Below are 16,066 nucleotides of genomic sequence, written 5' to 3'. Positions count from 1 at the left end.
CTATTTACTTCCCTTGGTTTCAATCTAAAACTCTGACCCTGTTCAGGGGGCATTTGTGTTGGTCAGTCACCTGTCTATTTAAAGCACAACGCTCAGAGCTCTAACGATAAGCTAACCGTACATCTCGGGCCGTCCCGCCGTTTGCCCGGCACCCGTCGGCGCAGCACGTCAGCACCCTCCAAAGTGTACTGGTTTGGAAGATAACAGACGTGGTGACTCTAGAAGACCCACTCAGGGGAACATTGTGAAAACAAAGGGAGAGGAAACCGATCAGGTGCAAAGACTCACAGAGCAGAGCGCTGGACTGATGCCCAGAGCCCGTCCGCCGCAGCAGCGTTTACATGGACAGGAAGAAGGAGGGGGAGGAGAGGCCGGAAGTGGCGGTGGGGGGTGCCCAGCTCTGCGGTGGGGACCCTGCGAACTTCGTTCTGCAAGGCTGAGCCACAGACAGAACAGATTCATGATTAATTTTGACCCAAGTTGCACCGTGAATTGAAGTCCTGCCAAGCCAAGATGGTGCTAACCTTGGGTGCTCCTCCCGTGGTCCCGCAGGGACCATTCTAAGACCCCCTGGGAGGGAAGGCCTCGTCAGCTCCGGCCTCTGGGTCTGACTGCACCGCGTTCCTGGGCCCTGTTTCCAGGACTCACTGAACCCCCATAAGGTTCCAGGCACATGGACTATTCAAGCGAGGGAGTGAAAATTGCTATGTCCTGGAGAGGCTTGGATGAGAACTGTTACCTAAAGAGACCTGAAACGTCTATACGGAGCCTTTTTTAAGTGTAGCCTCAGAATGATTTTCTAAATAACACGCCAATGAAACTGACAGATGGGTTTTTAAAGTACCCCTATCCTCACATGCAGACACACTCTTCTAAGTCTTTTTTTAGAAAAAGTTTGTAGTCTTACTTAAAGGAAATAATAATAAACTTAAAAATAATTGAAAGGAGAACTTTCTGAAGGCACAAATAGAGCAGGAAAAAATCAAACGCCTTTCCCAAAATATACTCGCCTTATGTGAGGATGACCAGTTGGCAGGACGTTTCTTGTTTGATGAGAAAGGGAAAGTCAGACAGCTAAGCTGGTGAAGATGGACAGAGTCTCCCTTTCAGCAAAAACGGCTCCAAGTCCAACCCCAGTGCACGGGCGTGTGCGTACATGCACACACGCACACGCACGTGCACACGCGCACACCTCCTGGGTGGGGAGTCTACACAAACGCGGGAGTCCTTGACGACTCAGAGTGAGTGGAGGCTGTCCGTGGACAAACACGTTTTGCTAACTTTAAAATTAGGAAAAGAACATCTCCACCATCGGCTCCTGCCTTGAGTCACTGAGCGAGCCCAGGAGCATCTACACGTTCCCGTGGAGTTAGAAGCGGAGGCTGTGGGCTCTTCTCCAGGCTGAGCTGGGTGGCAAATGAAAGCTTTCTGGGAGCAAGGAGGGGCTTTAAAACCCCACATCTCTTTCCTGGGCCTGGAGGGCACCTGGGAGACCTCACGTTCTCAGTCCCGGGGCCGCCCCAGCTCCGGGGGACCACACCCACCACCTTGGGTGTCCTGAGGTCAGAAGGGGCTCCCAGGTTAGGTAGGAGGGTCCGGCTGCCTCTGTTCAACTCCTGTCTCCTGAACCGAGTGCGCAGTAATAAGAAGCCTAACTCCCGGATTGCTTGTGAAGGTCCACACACACACACACAAACACACACTCACACACAAACACACACTCACTCACACACACATACACATTCACATACATTCACACATACACTCACATACACAGTCACACACTCACAAACACATGCACACATATGCTCACACACACACACACACACACACACAGTCTGAACTCCCAAAGGATGAACAAGTCACGGTAGCTACCGTTGGGACAGGGGCCACTGTGACCATCTTACATGAATTGTAAATGGTCGCAAAATCCCCCCGAAGCCGATGTGTGATAAATGGTAGAAAATAAACATCCACCAGAACTAAGCCCCCCACGGTCTGCCCTCGGCACCCCCCCCCAGCCCGCCGGGAGGGGGAACAAAGCAGTGGGGCCCCCTTCTGCTTTAAGAAGAGTGAATTCCACCTCCTTCCCAACGGAAAAATTGCTTCAGATTCTTTGCCTAAAAACCACAAATAGAGCTATTCCATTAATTTTTACTTAGCAGGACTTTTTTTTAAACAAGTCTATTTCAAAGCAGAGTGGTCACACGGTTTTCCATTTCATTTGCTTGAGAAAACAAGGACTAAAACTGTGTCCTCTGCCCACGTCCCCCCTTGCCAACCAGCGCTGTGCAGTCTGAGGGGGCAGCTCCCACAAAGACGGTTGGTCTCTGGGACATGCAGCTGCAGACGGACTGTACTTCTTAGAAGCCAATCACATACCATCTAGGGGTCTTCAGTTCTCGCCTCCAGCCACACCAGTGGCCCAGTTCGTGCAGAAGCAAGCGATGCCATCAAACTGCAGACGTGTGTGGGGTTCTGAAATCGCACCTGTGTTTTCACTCAACCAACCACCCTCCTCCTCTCCCCACGTCCCTGCCTCCCGGGAGAAAACTCTCCGACAGTATTTGTTACCACGAAGGGATTTGACTCACAAGCAAATGCCACTGTCCTTAAGCATTAAACTTACTTTAAGAACCAAACTGAGCTGTTGATGTTGGATGAAATCTAATCGAAATCAGATTTACTTAAAATTCTCAGCAAGACCTCTACTATCGCGGGGTGGCGTTCAGATGAAGTAGCTCCTGACAACACAGGACAGGCTCCCCCGTCACTGTGCAGGGTAATGGGAGGTTGGAAGAACGTGGCATCTGAGACCCACACTAGGTCTTGTAGCAACCGTGTGCCTCTGTGTCTCCGGCACCTACTTTCTCAGTCTTTTGAGCTGCATGATAATCACCCCTGGTCTCATTTCACGGCCTACGATTTGCAGTAATTAAAGATGCAATTTATTTGTCACTCATACCAAATACCACACGTGGTTTCTCCAACAGTTCCTGGGCCCCAAAGGAAAGAGGGCAAACAGACAGCTAAAGCCTGAGCCGCAGTCCAAGCACACGCCCCAGGTGTCCCCAGGGGCTCCAGCCTGCCCCCCTCCAACCCGGACACGTGATTCTGGGAGAATTAACAACCTGGGTTTTCTTGAAGAGAGAATGACTTCGCGACAGCGAGTTTCAGGATCAGGGCGCTGCGTGGACATGTTTTAGGCCGTGTTGCTGGGAACCTGTTTGGGAACTGGTGGAACGCAGGGCAGACTCACAGCCCCAGGGAGCCAGCCTGCACCCTCGGCCGCTTGCTGGGAAAAAGCATCAGAACAGTGATAACTGAGGTTTCGCTGCCTTCTGACGACAGACAGAGAGTCCAGGACCCGGTACAGCAAGAATGAGAATCTATTCTGCACCTTAATTATTTTTAAAGTTGACGCAGTATGACTGCTCACCTGGAAAGAATACATGAAAATGTGGCATCATAGGCGAGCTGCAAACTTAGCGCCAACCTGAAACACAGGCATCTCTTTGGGTCCCTGACTAGCCCTCCTCCTCCCTCCCCGACCTGCACTGTCCTGCCTCCCTGGTCTGCGATAATATTCGTTAGAGGATCGCAGCAAGGCAGTGATGTCCTTAGCGAATGAGCCTCCTCGTGGACCGCACTCCACCGCCCACAGTGGGTGCTGTGCTCCTTAAACCACCCTTGAGGGGAGAAAGGATAAAAGAAAAACTGAGCAGTAAGGTTGTTTATTTATTTTTTTTATTTTTTGAAAATAGCAAAATGTGACCCATATAGCAGGAAAAAAATAGGTGGCAGAACAAAATTAAACTAGCTTAAAAAATATGGTCTCTCCCACAAGTCAGGAAAGAAATGATTAGTGTATAAATGATTACAGAGACACCTAGAACAGCCCCAAAACTTTAACATATGTTTAAAAATCCCATAAACAAATTAAAAATACCATTTTGTAAAAAATAGTTCAATGTAGAAAACATACCAAGGCTGAATTTCCTGCCTACACAGATGCTTCTCCCAAGTCATTACAGAGAAAACTTAAAGCACCTTGTAGAAAAATAGGTAAAGGTAAAAATGTGGGCTGACGGGAAAATACGTGAAGATATTCAACACCACGATCGTTAAGGAAATTTAAGCTGCAGTAAGAGGTAAGTTTTATTTATCAGATTAAAAAAACCCAAGTAGCTTGATAAATGAAATCTTGAGTGAGGGGAGAAATAAACACCCGCGTACTTCGGGAGAATTGACCGCCGTCTCCCTGGAGGACAACTTCCCAGCAGCAATCGACCATTCAAAACGCACGTCCCCCATGTCCTAGCAATTCCACGTCCAAGCCCGCATCCTCTGCATGAACAAATACATGTGTCCACAGTCCACGGGGCTCCTGCAGCGGTCTGTGAGATGGGGGAACAATCTGGAACAGGCCAAGTGCTCATGAATACACGCCTGTTCAGTTTATTACAGAATATCCTCCCAACGAACATCATCCAGCCTTTAATAAAGGACGGGCTGCCGAGGGCAAGTTAAGAGATAGGAAACAGAGCAAGAAAGCCAACTGCTGAAGGGACTGCATGGTATAATAGCACCTGAAGGAGAGTTTCTGGAAGGACGCACCCAAAAATGTTCAGAGGGGCTACGGAAAGGGGAAATTTCGCTTGTTACTTTGCGCCACTCAGTAACATCTGAAATGTTGCCCATAAGCGTGTATTTGTTATTTATTATATGAAACTAACTTAAAACTAGAAAACTGTAAACAGTAAGATAGTCCTTGGATACAGACATCCTTTGATACTCTGAATTTAGAGAAACGAGTTGGCTTGGGAAAGATACAGGGTGAAGGAGTTCATGGAACATGACAAGGTTAGCAGAGCCCCTTGTTAAGCAGGACACTCGGTGCTCTCGACTAGGACAGAAAACCGCAGCCTGGCGTGTCTCCGGCGCTGCGCTCCAGCACGTCGGCCAGGCCCGCTTCCCTGCTCATGCCAGCGCGCTCGCCTGCCGCGGGGACACAGCCTGCTTACTGACGCCGCAGAACCAAGAACTGTCTTACCGCCTTACCTTAAATCTGACATCGCCTTTCCCTTTTTTAAAAAAAACTGCGTCCTCTTCACACCTCTTTCATTTTGACGCAGGCGACCCTCTGACCCAAAGCAAGGTTAGAAGAGAAAGCCGATTCCTCCTCTGGGCGAAGCAGGCCGGCGCCAGCGACGAGACGCGGGCTCCGCGCTCCTGGGTGTGAAGGCCTGCCCCCAGGCTAGCCGCCCCGACGCCGCGCCTCGGGAGGAGCGAGGCGCTTTCGGGCGGCGCCGGTGGTTCTCCGCAGGAGCAGCGGAATGACAGCTCATCTGGACAGTCGCCTTCACTTGCATTTCCTGCTCGGAGCCGGAGCTCACTCCGCAGTCCTCACCGCCAGCATCCAAACTTGGACCGTTCGTTCATTTCCGTATCTTTTCTCCGTTAGTCACTTTCTGATTTCTCCTACTCCAATCCCAAAATTGAGCTTGAAGCAGAGTGAATGGAAAGTAAGAAAAATAGCTCCACTTGTGCCTCAACTCACCTCTTATAAGAAATCAGTTATAAATTATTTAGGTGATTAAAAGTATAAAGCATTACTTTGGAGGGACCATCAGCTATGACTGGCTTGCAAAGTTTTATTGGAGGCTGAAGACCCAGAAAATGTTCAGCACAGAGCTCATTAAAAGGCCCGCAGTCCTATCCCAGGGGAGAAGCTTTCTCAGGGGGAGGGACTCTGCGGTGGCCCCTTACTCCGCTCCTGCCCCAGGCGGAGAGCCGCCCTTACAAGCTGTACAGCTGAGAGTGACAGTTCCCTTTAAAGCTGCAGATTTCTCACAGCGTAGTTTTAACTATGGGCTTCAGAAGGATTTTTAGACTAATTTTTTTCTCCAGTGACTTGGAAAAAATGAAAATATGTTTTCCTAGCTAGCAGAGGTAACCTAGAAGAACTCAGAGTGTGAAATAAAGCATAAATGCTTTGATATTTGAAATTGTCTTTGCTCATGAAGACACAGATGAAGCAGGAAAGACCAGACAGTGTGCCCCACGTCCAAGAAACAGTCCTGACGAAGCTTAAACGTCCCCGACTCCAGGAGGAGTCGTGAGGCGCAGCATCTGATGCCCAGGAGATGAGGTGGGGCACAGCCTTGCACAATTCCCTACGGCATGGAAAAAGCAACCTAATGTTTATGATGAGGGAAGACACTTCAACCTACATTAAATCGGCAAGGTTTTCACACCATCAAAACAAAAAAACTCATAAAAGCCACGAGCACTTCTGTTGCCACTCGGCGACTCGGACGGCAGAGCAGGCTCACTAACCACGTGGGCACTTGTCCCACCCCAACCACCTCGCCCACTGACCTTCTCCTCCCCTTTAGTCCTTCCAAGTTTTGATCGTGGTCCGTGGTGATAACTGTCTTGGGAACTGAAATTCTCCTACAGCAGTGGTGCAAGATCTCTCTTTCTCTTTCTCTTCCTGCAGCCTCCCGGGAGCTCTGCCTCTCCAGTGGGCTCGGCTGTTTCTCATCCCTCAGCTGTCCACTTCTTCCAGCATCACCTTGTCCCTTCCGTAGGTCAGAACCCCTGAAAGAATCTGCAAAGACTTCAGCATCCAGGTTTCACAGAGCCAGCCCTGCGGGGGCCCAGGGCGAAGGCTCAGGACCATGAAGGGTTACTGCCACCCCGTGGCAGCCCTTTCCCCACACCCACAACCACCTGCTCCGACCCCTGGGCTTGGAGGTGTGGCCTCACAGACCCCCGACCCGAAACCCCGAGACACTCCCCCAGATCAGGTAAGCCTGGGAAGCACTCCGTATTGCATTCGCCATGTCGACAAGTTAACATTCTGGGAAGTCCTCTGGGAAGAAACCTGTTTATCTTTCACTCAGCTTCTCCTAAAGCCATCTGACTTCAGGAGCCCTTCTTTGTCAAAGCACCTGTTAGCACTCCCAGAATGGACGTCCCTGCACTTTAGGAACAATGTTCTACAAGACCCCGGCACAGTGAAGAAAGCTGCTCCCTGCTCCAGACGGCCAGCAGGACAACGAGAAGCCGGAAAGCAGCAAGAGCAGGCTGTGGGCTTGTCAGTGACTCGGGCGGCCTCCGTGTGGACAAACCGTCTCAGGTGTCGGACCTGTGGGTTGGCTTTTGGTCTTTCATAAGGACACTAATCCCAGCCATGGGGGCTCCACCTTCATGACCCAATCACCCCGCAAAGGCCCCCGCATCTCCCCACATCGTCACCCTGGGAGTTAGTGAATCTGGTTGCGGGGGACAAGCACACGGACACTCAGACCTGAGCAGCTGGGGATGAGGGGCTCGGGGAGGACAGCGGCCCTGAGGAGCTCCTCCTGGGAGGCCTGTTCATTTGAAGACGCCAATCAGGGGTCCCCGAGGACGAGGTGTTGGAAAGCCTGGGCCTTACGCCTCAGCAGAGGGCTCGGGGCTCTGGATTTCCTGCGGGAGGCGGGGCAGAACAGTGACAAGTGGGTCCCGGGCAGAGGAAGGAAATGAACTTCACCTGCTCAGTGTGTCGGCTACGTGCATACTTGCCCAGAAGCAGGAGAGAGGGTCTCCTCACGCACTCTCTCTCCTCCTGCGTGGGGCCCCCTCTCGCCTAGCACTCAGACTGGGATCCTTCAAATACACTTCACAAAGGCAGCCGAGGGACCAGGTCGTCTTTTACAACTCTGTCTGGGGAAATCTGCTCCAAATTCCAGCTCACAGACCTGAACACGAGCCGTGGGACGTAACCCTCTGGTAAGTTCCAGCTGTCTGGATCCGACTGCCGCGAAGGAACAACCTGGTCTGGCTCTCTGTGGACCGTGATGGGAGCGATAGTGTTCAAGTCAGACAGAAACGAGGAAGACTACACTGAAGACTTCAGAGAAAAAAAGAATCTCTTTTCAAGAAACAACAAGCTATGTGCAGTAGTAAGTGTACTTCCTGCTCATTCAACGGGAAAAAAGATGGAGACTAAGAAACTGGGCTCCGAGTTCCCAAGAAAGACTAATTATAAAGACTTGAAGCTGTTGGACTCGAAGCTCCGGATCAAAGCCCAGCGCCTCCTGCTAAGACCGTGTGCTCGTTAACAGAACACGGTGTCATCAGCCTATTTTCAGCTCAGGAACCAGAATACTCTCATTGTCACATGATCCGACTGTGACACAGGTGGCCCGAAATTAGGGCAGGTTTTGTTTTTCTCTCCTTGGGAGCAGAATGCTAGGTTTGTTTGAGAAAAATAAGAACTCCTTCTCTTTAGCATTGATTTCTCTTTTTTTTCCTTCTCTGAGACCATACTTCGTGTTGTATATAGGCAGCTGTATGTGATTCAACAAGGCCTTCCAAGCTTAAAATATATACAATTTCTTCGCATATGTATTCAAACACAAACTTAAAGGACACAAATGTCACCACACTCTGTGTTTAAAAAGCCCCTCAGTACTTTTCTGTTGCTGTTGTAACGAATTACACATGTGATCACTTGTTAGACAGACAAACTGATGATGTGACCGTTCTGGGGATCAGAAGGTCAAGGTGGGTCTTCCACAGCTGACATCAAGACCGGAGGCTCTAGAGGAGAACCTGGCCTTGTCCAGTTTCTAGAAGCCACCGCCTCCTTGGTCCCTGTCCTCTTTCTCCGTTTGGAACAGCCACCGCCTCCTCACCCTGCCGTCTCTCTGGTTCTGTGCCGGTGGGAAAGGGGCTCAGTTTGTAAGGAATCCTGTGATCACATTGAGTCCACCCAGATAATCCAGAACGGTCTCCCACCGCAGATCCTTGACCTCAACCACACCTGCAGAATCTCTCTGCCACGCAGGGTAACACGTGTTCCCAGGATTAGGGTGGGGGCCATTATCTTGCCTACCGCCTCCAACTTACAATTTCTAATAGTGAAAGTAGTGAGGAGAGACGGGGCCACGCTCGGCTGGAACACTGGTTTCAAATGTTGAGATGGAACGGACGGCTCTGGGGACTAAACTGAAAGACCAGGGCTTCAGAGACCCAAAGAAGCAAAGGTGTGGATCTCGGAGTGTGAGCCACGTGTCGGAACAGCTGCTCACCAGCCATCCCTGTTGGCCGACTGAGACTTACAGAAACTTTAGGAAGAAAGAAAAGACAGTGATTTAAAAAAAAAAAAAAACAAACAGAAACAGACTTACACAGACATAGAAAACAAACTTATTGTTACCAGGGAGGAAAGGGGGTGGGAAGGAATAAACTGGGAGTTCGGGATTTGCAGACACACACCACTATATATAAAATAGACAAACAACAAGGTCCTGCTGCACAGCACAGGGAGCTCTATTCAATACCTTGTAATATAGCCTATGATGAAAAAGAATATGAGAAGGAATATGTGCAGGTACATGTGTGACTGAAACATGATGCCGTGCACCAGAAATGACACAGCATTGTAAATGGGCCAGACTTCAATAAAAAAAATTTTTTAAACCCCTCTGATTGCCCATAAGGCTTCCGTGGTAGAATTTCGGTTGAAACCTCCAGAAAACTTAGACTCCAAATAGGCTAGAGCAGCCACCTCTAAATGGGATCTGAGGACGCTTTGTCCCCCCCGTTCCGGTTCCCATCTCCAGTCCCCATGCTCGATGCAGATCCCCGCAGAGCCCAGCCCTGGCCCTTCTCACCACACCAAGGACCACGCCCCAAGCGACCACGCCATCCACACCCCAGGCTGGCGGAGGAATCAGCAAAACGTGGGTCCAGCCAAGTCGCTGCTGAGGGAGTTTGGTGTCTTCTCTTTTGTTTTTCTAAATCTGGTCAGTGACTAACTGCATCTTTATGGTTTAATTGCGCACATCCTAAAGAATATTTTTCTTTTGAAAATTTCCTGTGTAAAAAAGGTACAGATTCGATTTTTTGAAATTTCTCCTTTCATATTTTTGTTACACAAGTAAAACATGTTAACGGGGGTAGAAAGTAATCATTTAAAGCGTAGAGATGAGCACAGAGGGAAAAGGGAATAAAAAATCAAATCCCACCACTTAGAGAGAAGTAGTGCTCCCACCGTGTGTGTGTGTGTGTGTGTGTGTGTGTAACACAGCCACACGTGTGCACGTGTATAAAGGTATTTGTGACTCTTCTTTGGATCTGTTCTTGTATTTTTATACATTGGTCCCAAAAATGCTTAAGCAAGCTGGGAAGGAGGAGTGGCCCCCATCCTGCTCCTGGTGGAGAGAGCTTTAAACGCCGTCTCACGGAGGGGGCGGTCGGGATACCTGCCTGACCTTGGGGAAGGGTGGGACCCCACCGCCCCGCCCAGCCCCACAGCTGCCTGCGTGGGGCTGGACAGTGTATGTAGATGTACGTGTATGTTCCAATCATTCGAGATCTTATTTTTGTTTGAGTCTTTTTTTTAATAAGAAAACAGTAGCGTGCGCGCACACACACACGGCACTAAGGACTCTGCCATGTGGATGCGTCCCCAGAATGCCCACCGTCCCCTGTGTGGGGAGCCTGGGTCTCGGGGGTTATAACCCAGCACGTCAGGACCCAGTGTGCCTGGTACTGGCCTGGCACCCTCCTGGCCTCGCCACACACCCTCCACCTCTGAGGAAGAGCCAGGACCCTTCTTAGAATCTCCTTCCCCACTTGGTCCCAGGCTGGTTGGCCAAAGTGATGCTCTGAGTTGGGGGACAGAGGCCTCCAGCTCTCAGGCATGGCAGGCGGACGCGCGGGCTGCTTGTGGCTGTGACCCAGCACCGCTTTGTTCGAGGACCCCCCCCCCCCACGTGCCCCTTTCCATAGGCGCGCCCTGCTGATCCCTGGCTACAACTAAAGCGCGCCCGGCACACAAACGGGGCGGAGTAGGGAGTGACAGGGCAGGGGATGGAGGCAGGGGAGGAAGAGGTCACGCCATGCTCCATCAGGCCCTCTCCGGACGTGACTCAAATCTAAGGGGAGAGCCCTGCTAAATAGAAGGAAAAACTGTGCGCGTGCCATCCCCCAAGTCCACCAGCCACCAGTGCCAGAGCAGGGATGCACACACCGTGCTCCCTCCCCCAGGCTCCCCAGGAGACTGCCCCACGGGAAAGACTGAAGGGCGTCACAGGCCAGAGGTGGGACAGGAGGCTGCAGTCTCGGGGTGGATTGTGGGGGGATGGGAAAAGCCATCTGCCAAAAGGAACGCAGAGGAAGAGCCAGAGCTTGCAAAGGAGCATCGTGTGGTGCTCCCAAAAGACAATGCAGGAGCAATGGGAACCGGCAGCCAGGACTGGGGGTCTCTGACACAAACACTCCAAAGCCACATAAGGGAGAGCCGGCCAGGAACGTCTAAGGTCCTGAGCTGACCCCCTCTGGTAGGAGGGACTCCAGCGCCTGGGACCGAGAACTCAGCATGGCCTGTGTCAGGGCACAGAGGCTCAGGAGGTTCGCTGAGCCTAAGGCTGCGCTGAGGTGCACGGTTGCCTGACCGGGACCCCCGGCGGTGCCAGCCGGCCGTGCGCCTGCGTTCTCTCTCTCCTCCGCTCTGTGGCTGTAATAATTTGGGTCTTTTACTTGTCGTTTATCACCCGAACCCGCACCTCAGCACTTACCGCCGCCTCGTTCTGGGACATTTCCCCTGAGGCTTCCCCCAGAGGCTACGCAGCTGCAGCTGCGGGAGTTTGTGTGAATGGGTGGCACCTGTCTTCCAGGGGATGGAGCAGGTACCGGCAGGAACCTGGTCTCTCTGACCGCAGAGAGGCAACCTGATTTTAAAAGTCCCTGCTGCCCGTATCCCAGAAGACGCAGGACGGGTGATGCTCCTTTCCGTACCACGTTGACTATGTCAGCGTCAGTGTCCATCTGCACCTCTGTGCCGCCATGCTTTGCCTCTGTCTGTCCCTCTGTCTGTGCTTCCGTCTGCCTTCATTTCTCTGGTTGCAGACTTCTCCTTTCCTCTAGTCTGATCGCATTATGCAACTTCGGTATATTTTTATCAATTTTAGCATGGTCTTTGTTCCCTATTCTTAATTTAAATTTATGATGACTGGAACACTTAATTTGCTTTCTAAAGGGCAAACAAAAGGAAGTAGCTTTATATTAACAGCACTGATTGATGCTTCCTGCAGTGCACTCGGTAGACAGGAAGCTTCCCTGTCCCGGACACGTGGCCCGGGGCAAAGCGACCTGCCGGTTGTCACTGCCATCTCTGCCCCTCCATCCAGAAGGAGCCTCTGCTGAGGGGAGCTGGTCACAGTGCACCAGATAGCGGATGAACGAAGCCAAAGCGCCCTCAGCGAGGGGCATCTTCCTGGGCATTCACTGGGAGGCTTCGTTTCCAGCCCACCGTGTTTGATAAACTACAGCTCAGGGCCCCCTGCCTCCCTGAAAAGTCCCAACCCCAGAAAGGTTGGGGAGGGGGAGTCTCCCGCATGGAGAAGTTTCCAGGGCCGGATGCCCAGGGCTCGGAGCTGCGGCGACATCCGGCCCCTTGTGTCCCGTCCACACCTGGTCTCCTCTCCTCTTGGCCACGTACAGTTACAGCAGAGACCACTCATTCCCAACATCTGTCTTACCGTGAGAACACTCAGGCGCCGTGGAAATGCAAGAATTCAGCCGTGGGTACGCGCAGACGCACCACTGAGGCTCTCACCTTTTCCCGGCCCGCACACGTCTAACCATCTCTCTGTAGGATCATCGATCCACTTTGTTTCTTATGTATTTCGTCACACCTCAGCCCCGAAGGCTGTACCGTGGGCATTGCCAACCAGAACGCAATGTTCTCTTTCTCAAACCCTGCCTTTTAAACTCAGCAAAGTGTGAGACGCTTTTTCTCTTTAGACCCCCACAGAAGAACTGGGGGTGCTCCCGGGAGGAGCAAACCCAGGCTGGAAACATCCGTCCCTGTAGGTTGGTCCCTATACGACCTCCAGGTGCACCAACTGGAGCTGGGACCAAATTAGACACGTGGGGTTCACCCCTCATTGCTGTGCAGGAGAAGAAGGCGGCGGGTTCAGACCAGAGAGTCCGGGGCGTCAGGGCAGGGCGCGGGAGCAGCTCAGGGCAGAGGCGGGGGCTCGGGCCACGCGCCCCACATGCAGCGCCTTCTCCAACGCTTCCTTCCATGGTGGGGTGCTCTCTGTCTCTCTCTCTTCCCCGTCCCTCTCTCTGTCTCTCTGTCTCTCTCTCTGTCTCTCTCTCTGTGTCTCTGTCCCTCTCTCTGTCTCTCTCTCTGTCCCTCTCTCTGTGTCTCTCTGTCCCTCTCTCTGTCTCTCCCATCCTCTGTCTCTCTTTAACATGGTTTCATTAACTAGAATTCAGTGTCTAGTGAGGGTTAGGGCCCATGCTCTCGCCCCTCCCTTAAGAAGGAATGTGCAGTCGTCATCGTCGTTGTCACTACCAGCCATGGAAACTCACTGCAACGCCCCCAGTCACTGCGACGGAGGCTGAGCTGAGCCGCATCCCTTCGGTCCCGCACACGGGTCACAGGACAGCCGTGTGCTCTTGCCCCTGACTTGCCACCTTCCCACCAGAGCAGAGAGAGAAGGGGTTTGGGCTGTGGTTTGGATGGATCCTCTCCCCCCCGAGAAGCTTCTCTTCTCTGGGCCTTCAGGCAGAAGCCACAGAGCTGGGCAATCAGGCTCCCCTGCAGGGGGGTGGCGGAGCCGCCCTGGGGGGCCTTGCTGGCCCAGCACACCAGCAGGTAAAGGGCGGCCTTAACAGCCCGTTGTCGCTGTGGGAGCCCCCATCCCAGGGAGCCCGGACCTCCAGGCCCCCGGGCGAGGGGGCTGTGCGCGGCTGCCTGTGTCAGAGCAGCTTCTGCCAGCTGCAGGGTCCAGCGCTGGTCGCGGAAGACCTTTGCACCTCTCTCCCCCTCGCCTCCCATCAACCCGTCTCTCTCTCTCCACCTCTCTCTCCATCTACTTAATTTCTCATGTCCCTTTCTTCATACCACGTTTTAAACCTGACTTTCCCTTTATCTAGCAACCGAGTATCACTTTCAGCCAAGAACCATGAGCCCTGCGACCATGCTGAGCTGCTGACTCATAACGACCTCAGCACGATTAACTTATCTGGGGAAATTCATTTTGCCTGATCCTGACAGCTCCAAACCAGCCCAACAGAAGGACCTCAAAGATGACTAAGGGTTTCTGAGGGGAAATCAGATCACGAGATTCAACTATTTAGTCTGGAAATAAAGGTTATGAGGCTGCGTAATATCTTCAAGCATCATGCAGCTCTCCCTCTCGGTTTCCATGGTTTCCATGGAAGACAGAAGGGAGGAAACGAGCGTAGGGGCCCGGCTGCTGGGTCGCAGTCCCAACGGCCCGAAGTGGCGCTGGGAAGGAAAGGGCGGGGCCTGGAGGGCTGCCGCGCGCTCTCTCTTGGCCCCATTTTTCGGTTTTTATTTCTTCCCACGGGGTAGTTCTAACCTCACTAAGCTGACACAGGCTCACGCTGGGTGGCTTCCAGACACACACTCACCGGTGTGCCTGTGCGTTCACGTGCCTCCTCTGGGGCTGCGTCCCAGGGGCTGTTGTGCAGCTGGACTTCCACTTCACCAGCATGACGCTGGCATCCTTATGGACCAGCCGCCTCGTCACGAGAAAGCTGAGACTCTCACCGTGTGTGTGTGTGTGTGTGTGTGTGTGTGTGTGTGTGTGTGTGTGTGTGTGTGTTTGCCCCCACAGATCTCACCATGCACCCCAGATGACCCTAGGGTATTTCCATCTTCTGTAGAACTCATGCCCGCATGAAAAGATGCTCAGCATTGCTGGTTGTCAGAGAAATGCAAATCAAACTACAATGACATGTCACCTCACACCTGTCAGAGTGGCCATCATTCAAAAGTCCACAAACGATAAATGCTGGAGAGGGTGTGGAGGAAAGGGAACCCTCCTGCACCGCTGGTGAGAGTGTGGACTGGTGCAGCCACTGTGGGAACGGCATGGAGGTTCCTTAAAAAACTAAAAACAGATTCACCACATGATCCAGCAATCCCACTCCTGGGCATGTATCTGAACAAAAGTCTAACTCGAAAACATACACGCACCCCAGTGTTCACAGCAGCACTATTTACAACAGCCCAGACACGGCAGCCACCTAAATGGCCACTGACAGGTGGCTGGATAAAGAAGCTGTGAGAGAACACACACACACACACACACACACAGTGGAACACCACTCAGCCATAAAAAGAATGAAATATTGCCATTAGTGGCAACATGGAGCTAGAGATGATCATACTAAGTGAAGTAAGTCAGAGAAAGACAAATACTACAAGATATCACTTATATGTGGAATCTAAAAAAAAGGACACAAATGAACTTATTTACAAAACAGAAACAGACTCACAGACATGAAAAACAAAGCACAGTTACCAGAGGGGAAAGGGATAGGAAAGGACGAACTGGGAGTTCGCGATTCGCAGCCACACCCCACTGTATGTAAAACAGATGAGCACGGTCCCGCTGCGCAGCACAGGGAACCGCATCCATGCTCTGTAATAACCTATAATGAAAAAACAGGAAAAAGAATATACATATATATGTATGACCGAATCGCTGTGCTGCACACCAGAAGCTGACATAGTGTTGTGAATCAGCTAAATTTCAATTAAAAAAAGAACTTGTGCCCACAACACTGTATGCCTACATGACTATGTCCCTAGAAATGAAAATCAGTTCCTAGAAAGGGACCAGCTGAACAAAAGACGCTGGTTTTTAACCCCTTGCAGTTTTGAATAAATACGGACGTCTTCGGGCTGGTATTTTAATGAACCAGGGCTCCTCGCCCCGGAGCGCACATCCCATCCATGTGGCGGGCCCTCTAAATGTAGGTCACTGGCTCTCGGCTTCTCCGAGGTGCGGGTCTAGAAGGTCCAGTCTGGGGCCCTGAAATCTGTGTCAGTTACAAGGTTCCGGGTTGTGCCGCCACTGCTGCTGGTCTGGGGACCACAACTTCCAGAGCCTGCATCTCTGGCCTTCCTGCCCTGCCCCTGGCCAGGGCGGGCAGGCAGACAGGTCCCGGGAGAGGAGGGCGCCAGCCCACAGCCCACTGCCAGCACCCGGAACTCTCGTGCCCCAAACCACCCACCAGCACC

At 52.0% G+C, this 16,066-nt stretch overlaps 1 long non-coding RNA gene across 2 annotated transcripts; it reads right to left on the bottom strand.

Moving 5' to 3' along the window:
- Window positions 1–3,730: 3,730 nt before the first annotated feature.
- LOC116668632 lies at window positions 3,731–8,796 on the bottom strand. 2 transcript variants are annotated; one of them, XR_004325863.1, is made up of 3 exons: window positions 7,569–8,796; window positions 6,382–7,476; window positions 3,731–5,503 (listed from the first exon to the last, which is right to left on the bottom strand). It is a non-coding gene; the product is annotated as an uncharacterized LOC116668632 (long non-coding RNA). The 2 variants fall into 2 exon arrangements; XR_004325862.1 differs by having other exon boundaries at window positions 6,382–8,796.
- Window positions 8,797–16,066: the final 7,270 nt, after the last annotated feature.

This window comes from Camelus ferus, chromosome 14 (genome assembly GCF_009834535.1).
Source record: "Camelus ferus isolate YT-003-E chromosome 14, BCGSAC_Cfer_1.0, whole genome shotgun sequence".
In the NCBI taxonomy this organism is placed as follows: domain Eukaryota; kingdom Metazoa; phylum Chordata; class Mammalia; order Artiodactyla; family Camelidae; genus Camelus; species Camelus ferus.
Note: the sequence above shows the minus strand (reverse complement) of the source record. Positions and strands in the feature narration are given on the sequence as shown.